The 21,371-nt window shown below is 36.9% G+C and overlaps 1 long non-coding RNA gene across 3 annotated transcripts in view; it reads left to right on the forward strand.

Annotated features, from left to right (window-relative positions):
* Positions 1 to 17,144, forward strand: part of LOC121033873 (uncharacterized) — a 74,626-nt gene extending 57,482 nt beyond the window's left edge. Inside the window, exons 7-10 of one of the 3 annotated variants that reach the window (XR_005792164.1) lie at positions 2,743 to 2,808; positions 5,946 to 6,177; positions 13,700 to 13,755; positions 17,058 to 17,144. This is a non-coding gene — a long non-coding RNA (uncharacterized LOC121033873). Of the gene's footprint in view, positions 1 to 2,742; positions 2,809 to 5,945; positions 6,178 to 13,699; positions 13,785 to 17,057 lie in introns of all 3 variants that reach the window. The other 2 variants (XR_005792163.1, XR_005792165.1) reach the window with 2 other exon arrangements.
* The last annotated feature ends 4,227 nt before the right edge of the window (positions 17,145 to 21,371 follow it).

Below are 21,371 nucleotides of genomic sequence, written 5' to 3' on the forward strand. Positions count from 1 at the left end.
GAAAGAAAGACAACAAAAGTTAGAGCCTCAGTGAAGTATGAGTCTATATTATACAGCCTAAGATGCATGTTTTCAGTCCTGGGAAAAAGGGGGAACATAATAAAATATTTGATGAAATAATAGTCAAAAAATTCCAAATTTGATGAAAACTGCAAACCCAAGATTCAGAAAGCTCAATGAATCCCAGGAAGAAGAAACATGAAGAAAACTATGTCAAGGCACATCATAAGTAAGTTGTTGAATTTAACATTATTCCTACTAGTTTTCTGTTGATTTTTCTTTGGATCATTATTTATTTTCAAACTTTCTGAAACACATATTTTCAGTATCTCTTTTGTGGATTGCACATCATTTTAAGTTTTTTGAATAGAATCATTTTCTCCTAAAAGTCTATTTTTAAACGTTTTTAAATGTCTATTCATTTTTGAGAGAGATAGAGACAGAGCATGAGTCAGAGAAGAGCCAGGGAGAGGGGGGAGACATAGAATCTGAAGCAGGCTCCAGGCTCTGACTGTCAGCACAGAGCCCAGTGCAGGGCTCGAACTCACAAGTTGTGAGACCATGAATGACCTCAGAGCCGAAGTCGGATGCTTCACCAGCTGAGTCACCCAGGCGCCCCCTCCTAAAACACTATTTTATTTGTAATTATTACTGAACAGTCATATTTTTTAAAATTTTATTTATTTATTTCGGGAGAGCACGTGCACATATGCATACAAGCAGGATAAGGATAGAAAGAGAGGGAGATAGAGAAAATTCCAAGCAGGCTCGACACTGTCAGTGCAGAAACCAACATGGGGCTCTGGGCTCTATCCCACGATCCGTGAGATCATGACCTGAGCCAAAATCAAGAGTCAGATGCTTGAACAACTGAGCCACCCAGGTGCCCCTGAATAATCATATTTGGTTTCACATCCTCCAGCTTATTTTTATTTCTTTTGTTTTCTGTAATTTGCTATATAATCTATGTTTGTTTTTCTATACCCCTGTGACTGTGTCATTGATATCCTCAACAAGTGCTCTCCTTAATGCCCATCACCTATTTAGTCCATCCCCCCACCGAACACCCCTCAAACAAACTTCAGTTTATTCTCTGTACTTATGAATCTCTTATGGTTTGTTTCCCTCTCTGTTTTTATCTTATTTTTACTTCCCTTCCCCTGTGTTCATCTGTTTTGTTTCTTCAATTCCACATATGAGTGAAGTCATATGATATTTATCTTTCTCTGACTGACTTATTTCGCTTAGCACTATACACTCTAGTTCCATCCACATTGTTGCAAATGGCAACATTTCCTTCTTTTTGATTGTCGAGTAATATTCAAATGGACTTTTTAAATTATTGAGTCTATTTTTCTAAGCTTTAACATATGAAAAACTTGATTAAATATTTAATTCTTGGTTCACAATTTTATATTCAATACTTTTTAATAATACTGCTCTACTGCTTTCTTTTATCCAAAACTTCTAATGAGAAGCCCGATAAGTAAACTTACTTATTTGCCTGCATAATGAATAATATTTTTACATAACTGAAGATCACTAATTCACCAGGATAACCTTTCCCCCTTTTTCTATCTCCTTTTTCTCTCTGTCTCTGTCTCATCTCTTTCTCTTTTTCATGGGCAATGAAACTTTCTGAATTATAGGACGATGCCATTTCATTAAAGTATTTTTATTCTAATATTTCTTTGAATACTCTTTCTGTTCTCTTTTTCAGAAAATCAACTATCCACATATTGGATTCTAATATCTATTTAACAGTCCTCATTTAAAAAATTTTTCCTTGGAACTAAAAAAAAAATTTTTTTTAACTTTTATTTATGTTTGAGAGACAGAAAGAGACAGAGCACAAGTGGGGGGGGGGGGTTAGAGAGAGGAGACACAGCATCTGAAGCAGGCTCCAGGCTCTGAACAAGCTGTCAGCACAGAGCCCAACAGGGGGCTCAAACCCACGAACTGTCAGATCGTGACCTGAGCTGAAGTTGGACGCTCAACTGACTGAGCCACCCAGGCACCGCTTCTTTGGAATTTTTTAAATTAAGTTCTCAAGTATGTTACCGATCCTATTTCTTAGATTACTAATACGTGTTCTAGTTTAAAATTTATTCTAATATTTTGTAACAACATTAATTTTCTACATTATTTCCTTTATTAGTACTGTTATTTTTAGTTAATACATCAGTTAATCATTTTATATCAAAAGCTTAAAAAAATTTTTTTAATGTTTATTTATTTTTGAGAGAGAGAAAGACAGAACATGAGCAGGGGAGGGGCAGAGAGAGAGGAAGATACAGAATCTGAAGTGGGCTCCAGGCTCTGTTAGCACAGAGCCTGACGTGGGGCTTGAACTCACGAATCATCAGATCATGACCTGAGCCAAAGTTGGATGCTTAACCAACTGAGCCACACAGGTGCCCCTATATCAATATTTTTAATAGCTTGTATCAAAAAATTCCACATTTTCTTTCATTTTCTTGATAATGCAAAATTGTTACTGTCTAAAGTTGTCTCTCTTCTTAGGGAATACAAGATAGATTTTAGATTGTTTGTTTGTGTTTGTTTGCTGTAGCAGTTTTTCTGTCATACTTTGAGACTTTCTGCCCTTCAACAGTAACAATGACAGTTGCCACTATTCTTATTGCTCTACTACTCTGATTACTACTGCTAAGACCATTACTAATACCACTTACCAACACCACCACCAGAAGTTCATCCTTTCTCATTATTACTCTTTTCTAGGCCCTATATCACTCAAAATACTATCAGGAAGCAAAATCCAATTCAGAAGATTGAAGAAACTTTCATGTAAGTAAACCTTACAGTGTTGTGGTTGGGATTAAAGAAACCAGTAAGGGATGTTGAGGAGCCCAAAGATCCTCAATGGTGGAGAACCCTTACCACTCTGTAGGCCTCAAATGGTAAGAGTAGAAAATAGTGTTACTAGCAAGCCAAGCTGGAGGACCAAGCTGGGATAACCAGCAGAGTCATGTGCTAAACACTTTAAATATATTATGTCTTTTAATTCCCACAGTGAGATAGGTGTTATTATTACATGAATTTATATAACTTTCCCAAAGACACAAAGCCAAAAAGTTGCCAGTCTAAGTCTCCTAACCATCTCTGACTTCAACATCCATACTCCTACCTTCTGCAATGATCATTTTTTTTAATCAAATCCTTATTGAGCCCCTTCTGTAGCAGGTACTGCCAGAGGTATTGGCCATAGACTAATGGACAAAAGCAACATGATCCTTCCTCTCATATAATTTTCTTACCTTTGGCGGGGTACAGATCTGCCATTCTGCTATTTTCCCTAAACTAGTGTGGGAGACATCTCTCTAACCCCCTCAGACCTTCCTCTTCACAAACAACATCATGGAGGTTTGAGTGTTGTTGGCATATGTTCATTCATTTTCCTGAGAACCAAAGGAAGGGAGGTGGGACTTAGGCAGAAGAGATTTTTTTCTGCTGTTTGTCTCAAAATTTGTTGGAGCTCAATCTCCACATCCAGTAAGCCTGGCTGAAGACCCAGCTGGTACCACAACAGCACATACGGTGTTGCTGGGAAGAGGTGTTCTCCTGCTTCAGTGTGTTTACCCAGGATGAAAAGTCAACCAGAAGGACATTCTGTGCTTCTGATTTTAGGTCCTTGAGTATTTGGTCATTTGTTGTCTGCAGTTTGTTTCACAGTAGACCTGCTTCCAAATTGTAGCCCATCAAGTAAGAAGCTGCTTAGCCTCGAGGTTTTCCTCAATTGTGGCTGAGCTGCAGTTGAAGAATTGGCTCAAGACAAAATATTTCGGTTCTTTCCCACAGTTTATTCATGCATATAGCCCATGCCTCTCTAACTGGTGGACATTATTGGCGGCTTTCATATTTGTTTGCTTATTTCTGCAACACCTGAATTTCACTTAATTTCTGCAACACCTTAATGACACTTGCTGCACTGTGTTGAGAAACTAGTGTTTTGTATACATTAGATTGAACTTGTGTCTTGATAATAACTGTTGGATTTGTAGTATGAGGTTAAGACCTTTCTAAAAGTCAATAGAGATCATTTTTATTGCTCTTTTTTTTAGTTCTGTTGGTTAGCTTTACTGCTACGAGGGAGTAAAACCCTTGTAAATGTGCCCTTTTCTTACAAATTCTCCATACATGTTTTAAAAAATACATGCTTCAGAGCAAATTTGGTTGTAGCAAATAAAAGAAGATCAAGTTCCCCTAATAGGTGACTAAATGAAGAAGAAAATAAGGAAGTTAGGCAAAAGTTATTTTAAAGTGAGTGGGTTCAGATGTTCTGTTCTTAAATTTGAAATGAAAATAGGATGTTAAAACAGAAATCTGCATAGAGTTGCAAATATGGCCTTGCACTCAAACTCCAGCCGTGGCTTCAGTGAATAATGGGATAAATAGAGCACACTGTGGGAGGAGTAGAAACCATGGGAGACGAGTACAGAGGAGGAAAAGGAGCTGGATTCAGCAAAGGAGACAGATAACTGACGGAGGTTTGCACATGGTGCATTTCCTTTTAAGTGTTTTTTATTGGGTTTAATATCAAGAAATTCTTTATCTCTGGTTACAGATTTTTTCCTTCTATCACTGATGTTTCTTCATTCTCTGCTTTGCATGTGCTTTATCTTTCCCAATTAATTTAGACACATTTCCCTTATTAACATAACATATAAATAAGGTAGCAATTCCAACTGGATATCCTTATCAGAGCAAACCTAGGTATCGTGTGGTAAAACCTCCATCATGAAATGAATGTTAACAAATCATTTTCATAGGAAGTGTCCCTTTTATAGACAACTTCATGCTCAGTGATTAGCCCAGGAGTATGACTCCTAAATTAAAAGGCATTTTCATGCTATTTTTCATTTGATCATGAGATACCTTTCATGCTGTTAATTCTCCTTTGGTAGCAATAGTTACAGCCAAGGTCTGCCGGTCACAGATGTACTCCCCTAGTATCAAACCTCTCTATTCATTTATTCAACATGCCTTAATGAAGCCTCTATAACATCACTTGTTATGTGCTGAAAACAATTCAAAAATAATACCTGAGAGTCTCTATCTTCAAGGAGATTACTGTTAATGGATTACTAATAGTCATGAGAGTCAATTTTTTAATTGTTTTCTTTTTATTAAAGGCTTTTGGTACATCTAGAACTTTGTACCAATGTAGAAATAATCATTATTTTCAAATGGAAAAATCTACCTGATTTATTCAAAAGGGAAAGGAAACATGTATTTAGGAATAAAGGAAACTAAACTCTTTTTCCAATTGAAGGTTTCTCTCAGAAGCTACTGGCTTTAATGGGATTATCGTTGAAGAATATTAGCCTTGAGTCAGTGTGCTCTTCAGTGGTTGAGAATAATTTTCAAAAATTATAATTAATGATTATTAAGTGAGTCAATAATATAGACCCTCCTTTTGTCCAGCATGAGGCTAGGTAAGAGAAAATTTTTAGAGTAATTATGACATAAATTGAGAACCGGAAGTAACATATAAAATAAGTTTAAATACACTGCCTATGCAGCGATACTTGATAGTTTACAGACAACTAATTTATTTGATTATATACTATTCTGTCTTTTGAACTGACATAAATATGGTAGAGCAGACAATCAGGACTGATATAGCAGGACAGATTAAAACATTACAGAAGACAAGGAAGGGAGAAACCATTTTGGACTGGAGTGGTAGACAATGTAGTCTTCTTTATTTACTTTATCTTTTTAAATTCTGTTTTCCCAGCCAGGGCCTTTAGATGCTTCTGTATTCATTCTGTAACTCAATTGTAGTGCAGATTTGAATGAACAATTAAGAGGGGAAAACACATTATTAAAGGCAGGTGGATAGGAAACAGAATAAAATTTCTATAAAAATCACCATCGAAAAGAATACAAAGAGAGGTGAATATGTGACATTTCTTTTACAGCCACTTCCTCATTTTTACTAGACCCACTGCCTGGATTCCTTTGTGCACTGAGTATGTTGTGGGCCAAGTCTAATTTCTCATGAATGTTGTGTTCTGATCATTACTCCTGCCAGAAATTTGGAGCAGTGTTGTTCAGATCAACCTGGACAACAATTACGTGCTCTGTGCACATGTTTAACTAAACCAGTGATCAGAAATGACACTTTGCTGCAAAACGGCAAAGTTGGAAACGGTGAGTGAACATTCCCTTGGTCTCTTTAATCCTCTTTGGGCCAAACAAAATAACTAAATACACATGCATACACAGATGAAAGGCTTTTAAATGCCTTTAAATGTTTTTGTATGTTTTTAAAATTTTTTCAAGGCAGCTTGAACAAACCATTGCATTTTAATGGCAATGGTGATAGTTACTAAAATGCCAAGGTGCCTGTGCTCATAACAGGTCTCTCCCAAGCCTCCCTTTATACTTCTCCTATCTTAACCTTACTGTGTTACATCGCAGGCCTCACATGTGCAGGTCACTGGTGAAGGTCAAAGGAGATCACCATGGGGAGATAAGAGAAAGATAAAGGGTATCTTACCATTTCTCAGTTTTTGTGTGTACAACACTTTCTACTTCTTCAGTCAAGGGGGCATATGGGTCAGTGTCTGCCCTCTTATTTGAACTTGATCCTGACATGTGATTCAGACAAGGCAGGAAATGGAGTTTATTTGAGCAGATATATGTCTTTTTTTTAATGCATATACACAATACAAGCACATTTGAAACTTAAAATTAGCATATAAACTGGGCACAGTAGTCTTATGGCACTCTACTTGGAAAATGGAGCCAACATAAAATAACCAGAGAATAAATATAAGATTGTGTGGTAAGTAGCTGCTAAATTGTGAATTAAAAGCAATAAATAACCAATAACACTGCATTTATTTTCTCTCCTGTGTAAATATGTACTTTTTTAAAAAAAAAACATTTTTATTAGAATAACTATTCTACTCTCAGATTTATTACTATCTTCCAAAATGAAAACCATCCAAATTTCAACATACAGGATTCAGCTGCAACAGCTGTACTATTAAAAAAAAATAGCAAATACAAACCTAAGATGAACATACTTGGCTAAACAGCATTTTTCTTCATTATTGGCTTTTGGTTGTTGTTATTTTGGCTAATTTAATTTGGACAGTTGACATCCAACATCTCAAAATTTCTAATCCCTTCTCGGAGTCTCTGAGTGAAAATAGTAAAAGTAAGAGGTAATTTAAAATCATTAAAAGGATAAAAACAAAGAAATTCTGCAGGGGAAGTAAAACTTTTTATAAACCAAGAAAAGAAGGCAAAGGCAAGAGGGTATAGAGAAACCAGCAAGACAAATTTGAAGCAGAGGAAAGAGTAATAAAAAGTATCATGTTGTTACAAAAATAAAAAATAAAATAAAATAAAATAAAAGGGATAAGGAAATCAAAAGGAAAGGGAGAAATTCTAGAAAAGATATTCTCTGTGGTCAAGAGAGGATTGCACAGGAGACAGTAGATGTGGGTTTCACCTTACTCATTGCTAACTGGTTCTGTGACTTTGGGCAGGATATTGAATCTTCCTGGGTTTTACTTCCAACTCTGTAAAATCACTTTTTCTCTAAAGTATAAGATCACTTTGGTTTCTCAAAGTCCTTGAGAGAAGATATTTTTACATCTCTTTGTTTCTTCTTTTGCTATTATTTACTACCAAAAAATTAAAAATAATTAACTTGCTACATTAGACTGACTGAATACAGCAAAGTACGAATTTAATACTGCCTGTTTTGACACATGAAAAGATTCTCAACATTACTCATGATCAGGGAAGCGCAAATCAAAACTAGAATTAGATATCATCTCACACCTGTCAGAATGGCTAACATCAAAAACATAAGAAACAAAAAGTGTTGGTGAGGATGTGGAGTGAAAGGAACACTCGTGCACTGTTGGTGAGAATGCAAATTGTGCAGCTATTATGGAAAAAAATGTGGAGTTTCCTCAAAAAAATTAAACATAGAAGTACCCTATGATCCAATAATCACACTACTGGGTATTTACCCAAAGAATATGAAAACACTAATACAAAAAGATATATTCACCCCTATGTTTATTCCAGCATTATTTACAATAGCCAGAGTATGGAAGCAACCCCAGTGTCCCATCGATAGATGAATGGATAAAGAACTGGTATTTACATACAATGGAATATTACTCAGCCATAAAAAAGAATGAAATCTTGCCATTTGCAACAACATGGATGGAACTGAGTGTATTATGCTAAGTGCAATAAGTCAATCAGAGAAAGACAAATACCATATGATCTCACGCATATGTGGAATTTAAGAAACAAAACAGATGAACAAGAAAAAAAGAGACAAACAAAAAAATAAGCTCAACTATAGAGAACAAACTGATTTTGTTTTGTTGGTAAGAGAAGGGAGGTGGGTGGGGGGATGGGTGAAACAGGTGAAGGGGATTAAGACTACACTTATTGTGATGAGCACTCAGTAAGGTATGGAATGGTTGAATCACTATATCGTACACCTGAAACTAATTTAACACTATATGTTAATTATACTGGAAACTTAAAAACCTCTAAAAAAAATACTGCCTATTTTCAGAGTTAAAATAGTTAACAGTAAGGTACGTAAATGGGTCCTCATTTCTGTAGGTTTCATTTCCTGTAACTATTCACAACTCCCCTGAGTGTATGTGACGCACTGATACACTAAGAATGCCCGAATGGCACAGTACCCCAGAAATACTATTTCTTTAATGTTCTCTGACTAAAATGAAAGCAAGAAAAGAGAGTGAGATGAATTTGTCTGTGGTAACTGAAGATCAAATACAGACTGAGGGCTGCGCTTATGTAAGGACAAAAGAAATTATCAGGGTATTTCTATGGTTTATAAATGTACTGCTTCTACTTTGCTTTTAAGGATTTCATTTAGTGTTTCCATTTTGATTATAATTCATGACCAAAATGAGGTAATCCTTACTAGAGTGCTGGTTACATGAAAGTATTCAATAAATACTAGCTTATTATTATTAACTTCAAAGTGTGTTTGTATTTCATAGCTTTTACTTTTCAACTAAAAAGATGAGTTGGCAAAGGCACATTCATGCATTAGTAGTAAAGGTAGAAACCATTAAAATAATAAGGAAACAGAATTAGGAAAAGCAAGGAGACGTGGATATATAAATTACTATGAAGATGAATTTTTTGCCATGGTTTGTTCGACTTTTCACTCTGTCAATAATTAATGTCTACACACACACACACACACACACACACACACACACACACACACTTTAGAAATTCATGTCCACAGCAGGAAGGAAGGAATAATTTTAAAGATTCATGAATTGGAGTTTAATTTATCACAAAAGGAAATCTTTTCTGAGACTCCATTCTTTGTCAGCATATGTAAAGAAAAGTATTTTATGTTTTTGTTTGGAGAGGCATTTTTCATTCCTATTATATCTGGAAGAAAATGGCAGTGCTTCTCTGTGAACAAAAGGCAGGTATCTGACAAGATCTAGCTTTAAAAACAATAACAGAAAGCATGAAGCCCCTTCAGTGTGTAGAAGGTTCTTCCATCACAAGAATGAGTTGGTGGAGTGAGCATCACAACTTGCAAGAAAATCTTGCTCTGACTGGGAAACAGGGATCATGACAGTTTAAGATGATTGAGAAAAACTAAGTGTCCTGATCTTTATTCATAAATTTTGGTCACAAAAAAATGAAGATATAAACCACTAAGGCAGGAAAATATGATTCAAAATCATTCCTTAAATTACTAGACAGAATAGCAAAAAGCCACTTCTGCCTTGAAAATGGTTCCACTCAGGATTGAACGGCTAGAGCGTCTCAGAGACAGGAGCAGTGAGAAGGCATTCAGCATTATCTCACTGGTGGGTCTAGTTTAGAGAAAGAGAGGCTATTAAATCCAACAGTACTTAAAATATTAATACATCAAACCACCAGGCAACTATAAACACATCAAGTGCTAATGCTTTGCAGTACTAAAAGCAAATACATGAAAGAAAGATGACAATCAATATTAAAGAAGAATAAGGAAGCCCAAAGAGGGACTAATCGATGATTGACACAGTTGAGTATGGGTAAGAGAAAAGAGCCACATAATACTCTTCTTGATGTTTCTTTAAATATTACTATAAAGTTTACTCATCTGGTTCACAGTTGAAATTCTCGTATATGGCAGGCACTGTGTTGGGTAATCAGGAAGTGTCAAATGACTTGAAGTTTCCTATCCAAATGGAGCTCAAAGTTTTGTTGATTAAAAAAAAAAAAGAACAAAACAGAAATGAGTCATTACAGTACTGAGTCATGGGTGTTACACGCATCCATGGTGGGTATAGAGTGCAGTGGAAACACAGTGCAGGGAGCCCCCACACTGTGCCAGAAAGGTGGAGGAGGCATCTCAGGCAGGCGGAATCTGAGATGGGTCTTGAGAAGTGAGGACATGTTCTCTAGGTAGAGTCAAGGGAAGAGAGAGGCTATTCCACACGGAATAAACAGTGTGGACGAAATCCAGAAGAATATAAGGGCAGAGACTGTTTGGGGAAAGGTGAAGGACCTGTCAGGAGAACCGCGTGCGGGGAGGCCTGAGCTCACCGGTGAGGCTGCTGGCTCAGCCAGAGTCACAGGCACAGTAAGTCTGAGGAAGTAAGCTACTCTACAATTAGACGAGCAGTGTCCAGTCAATAAAGTGAGAGCAATTCCTGCACTATGTGGAATATTGACTGAGTCTAGATCCAGACCAATTTAAAAATGCGTGGAACAAGAAATTATTTTATAGCAAACACTAAGGATTAAGGAAAGTATAGATGCTTAGTCCAGACAAATCAGTCTGGCAAGAAACATGTAAAAGGGTCCAAATTAGCAATGTGTCACTTGTTTTCCTTCGCCCCAAATACTATCCAAACAGTGCATTGTATAGGTGTTATTATATCCTTCCCATCCCTCACAACATGCATGTGTACACATGTATATACACACAGAAGGGATACTGCAGGACTACTTTGGACCCATTTAGGAACATCAGAAAACTATTTAGCTAGTAAAACTTCAATGAGGTCTCTCTTGTTTCTATTTCCAAAGGAAAAACATTGCACCATACTTACAAGCTGCATGTGTTTTCTCCATCAGCAAATACATGTCATATGTCAAAATAAACTGGCCAAGAAAGTGTAAATAAATGATTCAGTACAGCCCCATTACCAGTACTGGAAAAAAACAGAATGTAAAACTCAGAGTACAACTCCTACAGACTGTGAGTCAGGAACACCATGTTTTCACATAATGGGCGGTACGTGCTGTAATGAGAAGCGGGAGGTGGAGGGAAAGCTCTTACATCAATGGGTGCCATGGTGCCCTGTGAACTCAGACTCTCCTTAACATATTGAGATGCCCTACTTTGCAGTCTGTCTCCTCCACATGGAATAATAATGCTCCTCAAAGGACAAGAACAGCTTAATATTCATTCACCTTTTTCCCTCAATACCTAACACAACTTAAGCACCAAACAAATCCATTAGGCTGAATCAACTTACAGAACCAATATGAGAGTCAAAAACTGTGATACATAAGATCAGAAGAGCCTAGCATAACTGTTTACCATGTCTGAGCAATGACTAAACCCCTCTCAACAGGTGAGGAACTGTGGTTGTCCATGGGAAGCCCACAGAAATAAGAAGAGCAGAGAAGAGAACAGAAACTAAGCTTTGTCAGTTACCAGGGCAGGAGCCCTGCTGGGAAAGGGATCTTTGCTTCAACCATGGTAGACCAGAGAATACCATACACTCCACTGACCAAGTTTCTAGGCATGCGTCACATTATATTCTGAATATATCTTTGTGACACTTTCAGTTATTATTTTAGCACAGCATCTCTGATTTTATTAGGTCATGGGAGTTGTCAGCAAATAACACTGTGCCTGGCACATAGTGGATATCACAGAAATTATTGAATAAATATATTTGAATTTTTCCTCTCAAACTGGCTATTAGTAACTGTAGGCTACCATGGACTGTAGCTGGAACTGGCCGCCTGTCATTCTTGGCTGAGCTCAAGCCAGGGCAATAAAACTACTATCAACCCTGTTCACAACAGCCACTGCCAACATTCTGATAGTGCCAGACCCTGTTCCATGTTTTTCATGCGCATTAACTCATTTAGTCCTCACTAATAATCCCATGGATAACTATTATTATGATCCTAACTTTGTAGAAGCTGAAACTGAGGCATAGAAAGATAGGAATAAGGGAAATGTGAAGGCAAAGTCTTATTAAGGAAGACCTGGCTGTTAATTACCAAGTCACAAGGATTATGATACATTATTACTTAGAAGTCACCCATATAGGAGGGGTGACCAAGAGTGAAGGGTGAGTTAGTGCGCTAGATGCAGGAGCTGGTAATTGTCCTGGACTGCAGTGAGAAAAATCAGAAACAAGGCTGGGTTTTTCTGGGGTCAGATCTGATGTCATAAAGATGACAGTAGCAATTTAGAAAAGTCACAATTCTATGTATTGAAGTCAGGCTTCACTACCCCAATTTGATGGAGGAAGAAAAATTACCAATATCTTGTCAAGTTGACAGCTCCTCAATTCTGGGGTTTGGCATCACAGCTTAGGGAGTGCTAGAATGCATCTACAACTTGCAGGGACAGGACTATGGTAAGCAAGGACTGACTGACACAAAGTAGATTTAATCTTTTTCAAGTCATTCATTTAATGTCCTTTGGAGTGTTTGGGAGCTCTTGGTTACTTGGGCTCAGACATTTATACAGTGAAATTTTTAATGCAACATTGAAATTCAAGTGGCGTATGAGATTACCCAATTCAGTTCAAATATCTACCTTCTACCATGAATACCTGCTCAAGTCAACGAATTCTCTTTATATCCAGAAAAGAGCAAGACTGATTAAGCACTACAGTTTTGTTGATCTAATAAGTAACACATCTAATAAATAAGTGAAGTTTTTGGCAGGGTCAGGGGACTCCTCCATCCTGCTAATTAACCAAAATTTAACTTTCTAAGAAGATGCTACAAGGGAAGGGGAAGATGAGTCTTTAACCTAAATTACTTGGAGCCCATGCATTTTCTGAAGCTTTAAGCAATGGTTTCTATGCATGTGTTTGGGTTTTTTTTTTTTTAATGGAAAGAATATCCTTAGCTTTTGTTTCATTGAAGAAGTCAGGACACTAGAAAAGATTAAGTGGTACAGGTATAAAGGCAATAAGTTAGAACTAAGAAAATTTCCATAATTCAATCTACTGAACTTTCTACACTGAACTAAAGGGATACCAAAAGTCCTTTTCACCAGAGAGGGGTTAACTGGTCATTACTATTCATGCTCTTTCCTTAGAAAATACACATTTGTATACTAATGGAATGTATCATAATAACCGATTGTAAACCTGGCCCTGACATCAGATCCTGAAGTTCAAATCCCAGACCCACTTCTTGCTGGCTGTATAAACTGGAAGAAGTTACCTAACATCTCTCTTGCTCAGTTCTCATCAGTGAAATGATTGTAACAATACACCTACCTCCTACTGCTGTTGAGAGGATTAAATTGCATTGTTTACAAAGCCCTTATCAAAGCACCTGGCATTTAAGAAATGTAAACTATGTGGTTATGATTATATAGTTGTGATGAAATGTTCCATTAAAAAAAATAATTTCCCCTAATTTGTAAGGTTTTTTTTTCCAGACATCTATGATGGACCAGCTGCCAGTCTTGAAGAATCTGGTCTCCATCTGCATTTAGTGCGTTATCCTTTGGATTATTTTGTTAGGTACCAAGGAATCCATTGGTTTATAGCTGCTTTTGTTTTCCAGTGATGACATTGTGCCAGGTTTTTGCAAGTTTCCTCAAATATGAGTTGTAACTTAATATTAAGCAAAGCTTGAAACTCTTGGCATCTACACTTCCTTATACTTGGCAAAATAGAACTTACTGTTCTTTTTTTTTTTTAATTTTTTTTTCAACGTTTATTTATTTTGGGGACAGAGAGAGACAGAGCATGAACGGGCGAGGGGCAGAGAGAGAGGGAGACACAGAATCGGAAACAGGCTCCAGGCTCTGAGCCATCAGCCCAGAGCCCGACGCGGGGCTCGAACTCACGGACTGCAAGATCGTGACCTGGCTGAAGTCGGACGCTTAACCGACTGCGCCACCCAGGCGCCCCAGAACTTACTGTTCTTAAGACAAAAGGCGCAGAGTTCTTTTGAGTTTTTACAAAACAATGTGTATACATGAGGAATTGTTGGTAATCCAAAAGCATAGAATTAAAATTCCCATAAAATATGTATTTTGTTTTAGCTCCTTTGCTTTTGATTTCAGCTCAGGTCATGTTCCCAGGGTTGTGGGATCAAGCCCCCTCGTTGGTCTTTGCAGTGAGCATGGAACCTGCTTAAGATTCTCTCTCTCTCTCTCTCTCTCTCTCTCTGCCCTCTCTCCCCTGCTCACGCTTTCTATCTCTAAAATAAAAATTTATTAATTAATAGAATATATATCCACCCCTCTAACTTCGCTGTCACAATCATAATCTAAGCCCTTTTTATCTTCCCTGCTTCTTCTACTTCTGTATGCTGTTGAAGTCCTCATCTGACTTTTACAGCTGCATTTACCTTTACAACATCACATCGTAGACTATTGTTTAATAAATACCAGCCAATCTCTTTCTAAGCCAATCTCTTCTCACATTCTGGACTGAGCACACTACTCCACTTCTGTTCTCAACGTTATAGAAAATGTTCCCGCTGTATTGCAGCCATGTGGCTTGAATGAAAACCATCATGCTCTAATGGATTTTACCCTCCCCAGTACCTGAAGTCATGTTTTACTTGTGTTTTCTACACTTTGCAATTGAAAGAGTGTTTGTTACATAGCCTAAACTCCACGTTAGAATAAAAACATCCAGTTTAAAGTTCAGCTCAAGGCTATCTCATCCAGAAGGTGTCCCTGAGTCTCCTATAGATGAGTAATCTGCTCAGGTGTAATAGTTTATTTACATGTCTCTTGTAGCACTCTCCAATTTCTAAGTTCTATAATAATATTAGTATGTGTACATAACTTCCTCCCCTGCTAAGCTCTTTGGTGAGTGTACAATAAACACCTGGTAAATGTTTATTGAACAAGTGAATGACTAGATGGATGAGGACAAAATCTTTGCAAAGGATTCTCTAAGCCTTCTTGCTTTTCATCCAGATGTTTGGCATCATAGAGACACTTCTGAAAAGGAAATAAATTGGTAATAAATGTTGTTTTCTCTCAGCTTCCATTCAAGTCATTAAGAACCAGTCATATCGTCACAATGTTCTAACTTCATGTTTGCGCTTCTTCAACTTTCACAGCCAAACACCTGCAGTTAACCAACCACTCATTCCAGAGTATTTTCAACATGACTCCAATTGGTCTGGGAGGTTAACCACCTCTGAGTGTCCAGCTGAAAACCAAACTAAACATCAGTATTTTCAAAGACTTCTTTAATAACATGTGAAAGCCAGAGATTTATCTTCTCTCATTAAGCAGCTCACTGGCCGGAGTACGCTGACCGCCTCTTGTCCACTGGAATCACAACATGGACACCTCTATTGTGAATACACTAAAAGGGTCAGGAAGTCCTAGAAGTTTCTATTTTCAAATGCTGTACATTAAGGTGTTAGAACTACTATTTTGCCAGACACCCAGACTGAAAGAAAATGTAACTAATTCTTAGCTATCACAGTTTCTCTCTCAGACCCTCCTTCCATTTCAGTCAATAGACTTCAAGTGAAAAATGCTACTAAACTTTCCCTTTAGAGCAGCAGTAATACCAGCTACACCACTACCTATCACTTTTAAACTAGGCTGTCTGGCTTTCAAGATCCAGGTCAAATTGTTCTGCACTAAAGGTATCAAAAATATTTCCTCTAATAACTCTATGTTTTAGGACACTCTAAACTAGCTTTACACTCTGCAAGATTACCTCCGTAAGATCAATAATACATGGCCAAATTTTTATCCTATATAACTAACACTATTTTATAATGTAGTTTGGTTTTTGTTTTATTTTGGGTTTTTGTTTGTTTGGTTGTTTGGTTGGTTGGTTTTGGGGGTTTTGTTGTTGTTGTTGTTGTTGTTTTTTGGTGAGTAGACAGGATAATATTTCATTTCAGATTTTGGATATCTTGAGAAAACAATGGTAAAAGATTCATTATTTATATTGTACATAGTGAATTGATGAAATCATTTTATATTTAGTGGGATTATAAATGACCACATAGTAAAAAGAAAAAAATTATTTTGATCTAGGAAAAAAAATATATATATATATATATATATATACATTTCTGTACTGAGCAAAACTCAAAATCACATAACATTGCTTATAAGAGGTTTACATATAAGCATAGCCAATCTCAAAATCTAACTTCAAATGTATTAAATATCTACTCTCTGCATAACATCTCATTAGGTTTTAAGCAGCATCATATGGTTGACTTTTGTTTTCTTAGAGGCTAGATGCGTATTTGGAGGGGTTGTGTAGAAATAATCAACAATAGGGGCGCCTGGGTGGCGCAGTCGGTTGAGCATCCGACTTCAGCCAGGTCACGATCTCGCGGTCTGTGAGTTCGAGCCCCGCATCAGGCTCTGGGCTGATGGCTCAGAGCCTGGAGCCTGTTTCCGATTCTGTGTCTCCCTCTCTCTCTGCCCCTCCCCCGTTCATGCTCTGTCTCTCTCTGTCCCCCCAAAAATAAATAAACGTTGAAAAAAAATTAAAAAAAAAAAAAGAAATAATCAACAATTAGTTCTTCAATGAGTACAGTATCTTCAATGGTACCTTTAGACATATTTCCTTGTGCTGCCCTTAAAACTAGAAGGTAAATACACTATATGAAAACATTCTACATGACTGGATCTAGCTATTATTCCTTGACTTGTTTCTAAGGCTATGCATACTTAAGGTTGTTGTTTATGAGCCTTGAGAGTCCCCATCCCCTAATCTGTGGCCTACCCGCCTGAAATGAGATTAAAATTCTCACCATCATTATTATTCTTTTGATTTATGTTATTTTTTTCACAGTGTGGGTAAATTTGCAAACTGGAGCAAATGGGGATATACCAGAAACTTAGAATGGATTTGTAGGAAATTTTCAAACTACCTGCATGGTAAGTTTCTCTCTAACCTTCCACTCAAAAAAAAAAAAAAAAAAAAATTGCATTACAGCTTGCTCTTACCCTGTATTTTTGGGTGTTTTTGTAATATACAAGTTTTCATTTTTTCCCCTCTAATTTTGGTACTGTATGTAAGGCAAAGATCTTCCCCTCTAGGTGATGGATTCAGGCTAACTCGATCCTTTCTAATCAAACAACAAGGTTATTTTGCCTAGAAATCTTTTAAAATTCTCCCTGGGAACCAACACAGCATGATATGGGTTGAATTTCCTGAGGACTTGGCTCTCTCCAGGTACTTTTGATAATCCGCATACAAAGCATTGTGCTGCTCCAGACTGATATTAGCCAGGCACATAAAAGCCACCAGCCACTGTAACCCAGGCAAAAACAAGCCAAAAATTGGTAGTCAGACTGTTGCTACAATTCAGATTCATGGCACTTAATTCAACATGCATTTATCAAAAAAATGTATGATATTCAAGACACTGAACATGACCTCAAGAAGTTTCACACATTGAGATAAAGTAGAAACTCACAGGAACTTAGATGCCATGTTTTTTTTAGTTTTTGCCTGTAGGGGAAAGAAGCTGGGAAAAGAAATTTGGTTATACTTAATTTTGGCTTTGAGAGATGGGGCCTAGGTCTTCCCAGCCTTGAAAAGAAATATAAATGACCAGGAAGAGGAAGGAGAAGAAGGAGAAGGAGAGGAATTTTTGAGGTTATTAAGTGTAATAAACTTGAATGATTACTATTTATTACTACTCTTCCTTAACAATTAAGACCCCAGTGTCTTTTTCTACTTGTAGGACTTTGCAAGATCAGAGAACTAACATGTATTTGGTAGCTAATTCATGTCAACCACTATACTAGGGATGAGGCATATATCTCTTTGCTTAGAGCAGTGGTAAGATGGACCTTGGCATTCCAAAATGTTGATACGAAAAGTAGGATACATTTTAATTTCTTTAGGAATTAATTAAATAACCTCTAACTGTGTGTGAAACAAATTCCCAGAACATTAAACACACTCATCTTCAAACCTAAATGTTAATAGATGCATTCGGAATTGTCAGCTGCTTGGAACTCACTCCATTATCAGTGCTAGGCAGAGCCATGTTGGAGGTGAGGCAAAAGAAAAACTATGTGTGCATCTCTATATTTATCAAAATATCCTCTCATAGTTTAAACCAAGTGGAAAGAGTTAATAAAAGTTCTACAATCAAAACAGTGTTCACACACCATTGTCAGTCCTCATAAACCACCTGGCAGACACCATGAGGGCCACCTTGGCTAAAAACTATGGACTGGTTAGAAATAACTGTTCCAGTTATGCAAAAATATAGGATGGAAAAACAAATAAATAATAGCCCATCTTTATTTCTAATTTTAATTTTTTCATCATGGATTTTTGTGTTAATTTTTGTTTATTTTCAAAATATTATTTTAATTATTGAGTTTTTTTCATGCCCCCTTAAATTTTGCTCCAAGGCAAGTGACATTTATCCCAGCCCATCCCTGTCCATTATTGTAACTTATCTAAGATTGATTTAAGTTTCAAAGTTTCTTTCCTGTCCACCTTGTTCATTGAAGCAAGACTCCAGTACCTTTTTTTGGTGATTAAAAAGTCAGACAATGGCTGGGAAAGGAATTTTAAAAATGAAGATCAATAATGCAAAACAAAACAACAAAAGAGCAATGTACTAATATTTGAGAGTTAACAGTATTTGCCTAGCACTTTTTCACTTGTGGCATTGAGAATGGTTTAATCTTACTTTGATCAACATTTAAGAATTTGCTATTTAGTGGGTTATAACTCTTTCATATTTTCAGAGATACTTTTTGAACCATTATACTGGTCAAAGCACAGCTGTGTGTATTATATCCCTAGTGTAGATTTAAGGGAACTAAAATTTTTAAAAGAAAAAATTTTGAACTTTTAAAAATTAGAAGAGTAATAGTTTTTCTGTGACTTTTTGTCACTGTACATGCAGAGCTGACAAGAAATGCAAGGACCCTGGTTAACCTCACCTCTAGATTATTGGAGTGACTAACTGAACACATTTTACTCAACTAAGTGGCTTGAATCCATTATGCAGGAATATAGTGAAGGTTTGCTTTTCAGTGAATGTTTCTTAAAACAAACAAACAAACAAACAAACAAAGAATGCTGATTATTTACATACATAATCAGCTCAAAGACAGAAAAACGTATTTCTTCAGTGCCTTTTTTCTAAATCTCACAGAGAAGGAACTATCCATAATAAACCAGAGGAATGAATTTCTCCAAGTCTTTTAGAGAACAGAGCAAACATTTGAGGTTGCAAAAAAGTAAGACCTCTGTACACCTGCATGCCAGTAAATGTGCCTAGAAAACTCATTATTGCATTCATTTCCTAACCAAAAATAAAGTCCTAGAATCATAATTTGGGTCTGCTTTGTTAGACACTACTAAAGTATTCTAACACTGTTTATGATAAAGAGTACTAAGACTTTTTAAAAATCCAGAGTCTGTGTTTCCCTTGAGTTTCTAAATTTCCTTTTTTATTCGAAATACCATTGCATTTATACACTACCTCTTGCCATTCTTCATTAAGAGGCAAATTAATGCCTTTATTTTGTCCCAGATATGTGGCATGTTGTACACAGTTGACTCTGTCCTTCAATGAGTAATGAATTTTGATCTTCTATATTTAGCCTTCCCCATTCTCCCCCTTTCGTCTAGAAAGAATGGATTCCCACTTTCCACCTTAACACACTTAGTGAATTGCTTTTAATTTGGAACCTCCAAGAAAACGTTTCAGAAATGTCTTTATAACTTTTGTTCTCTGATGAACTCATCACTGTTGTCAGAGTCAGACCTTATTTGAATCCCAGGTCCAACACAGACAAGCCGAGTGACCCTCATGTAGGCAAATTACATTACCCTCTGACCTCCTTTCTTATCAGCTTCTTGTGGATAGTAGTGCCTACCTCAAAGCAGAACTGTAGGGATTAAAGCAATAACATATCTAAAGTGCCTACTACTGATTACTAGCAATTTCAAACAGTTCAGCTCAACAGATGCTGCCTTCCATCCTCCTGGGAAGAGGCTAGGCAGGCAGGGACTTATAGGGCAATGGACTTCCCTGAGAGGAAATGCAATGTATCTCATGCAAAGTCCATAGAAAACAAGGTGGACCATAAGTGTAAGACACTAACCTCTGTCCTCATCTAAGGTGGTTGATTTTTTTGCTTTTGTTAGTTTTGGTACAAAAATCAGTCAAAAGCTGGCTCTGCCCTAGCTTTACAGAACTTTTCCAGTGGGATATAGTAAAAGGATTTTCTTTCCATTTCTTTGGTCATTTTCCAATTTCCTAAGGGTCATATTTGCTGAAGTACACAGTAATTTTTTTTCTTTCCCCTACTAGGAAAGCCTAAGATGAAATCTTAATTTCTTTTTTTTTAACATTTATTTATTTTTGAGGCAGAGAGAGACAGAGCATGAACGGGGGAGGGTCAGAGAGAGAGGGAGACACAGAATCTGAAACAGGATCCAGGCTCTGAGCAGTCAGCACAGAGCCCTATGCGGGGCTTGAAATCAGGGACCGCGAGATCATGACCTGAGCCGAAGTCGGACGCTTAACGACTGAGCCACCCAGGCGCCCCGAAATCTTAATTTCTTAAACACTGGGTGTTTTGTTAAATTCCCATCACAAGTTTTCGTGACCTGTGATAAGAAAAGACTTTTAGAGAAGACCACAGAGACCTTAGGACACTGCTGCTTACAGATACTACTGTTTCTGGAAGGCATTGAATAAAAACTGCTAAATTGTTAACTTCAAACATTGCCTTGGTTTCTACATCAAATAACAAAGATTTCTGAAAAAGTTTTATTTTTTATTCCAACTTCTAGACAGACTTTTTTGCTTTCTTCAACAAAAGCTAACCTTCTTTTCCTTTACTTATTCCCAGTGGGGCAAACCCTCATTCTGTTCCTAAAACCCATCAATTTCTTGCCTTGGGGCAAAGCGCCCTTTGATGTGAATGGGAGCTTGAATGTGGCCCAAAATGTGGGGACAAGACACAGGGATGAGATGGTAAACCAGACCTTGACATTTAATATTCATAGCCTCAGATTTACTTCCCATGATATTCAAGTAGGAGGAATGAAAATATATCCATATTTCAGCAAAAACCCTTGTTATTCTTTCTAGCTTTATCATTAATTTATTTGGAAGGGTAG

Source organism: Herpailurus yagouaroundi, unplaced genomic scaffold (assembly GCF_014898765.1).
Source record: "Herpailurus yagouaroundi ecotype Mexico unplaced genomic scaffold, PumYag 159, whole genome shotgun sequence".
Lineage (NCBI taxonomy): Eukaryota > Metazoa > Chordata > Mammalia > Carnivora > Felidae > Herpailurus > Herpailurus yagouaroundi.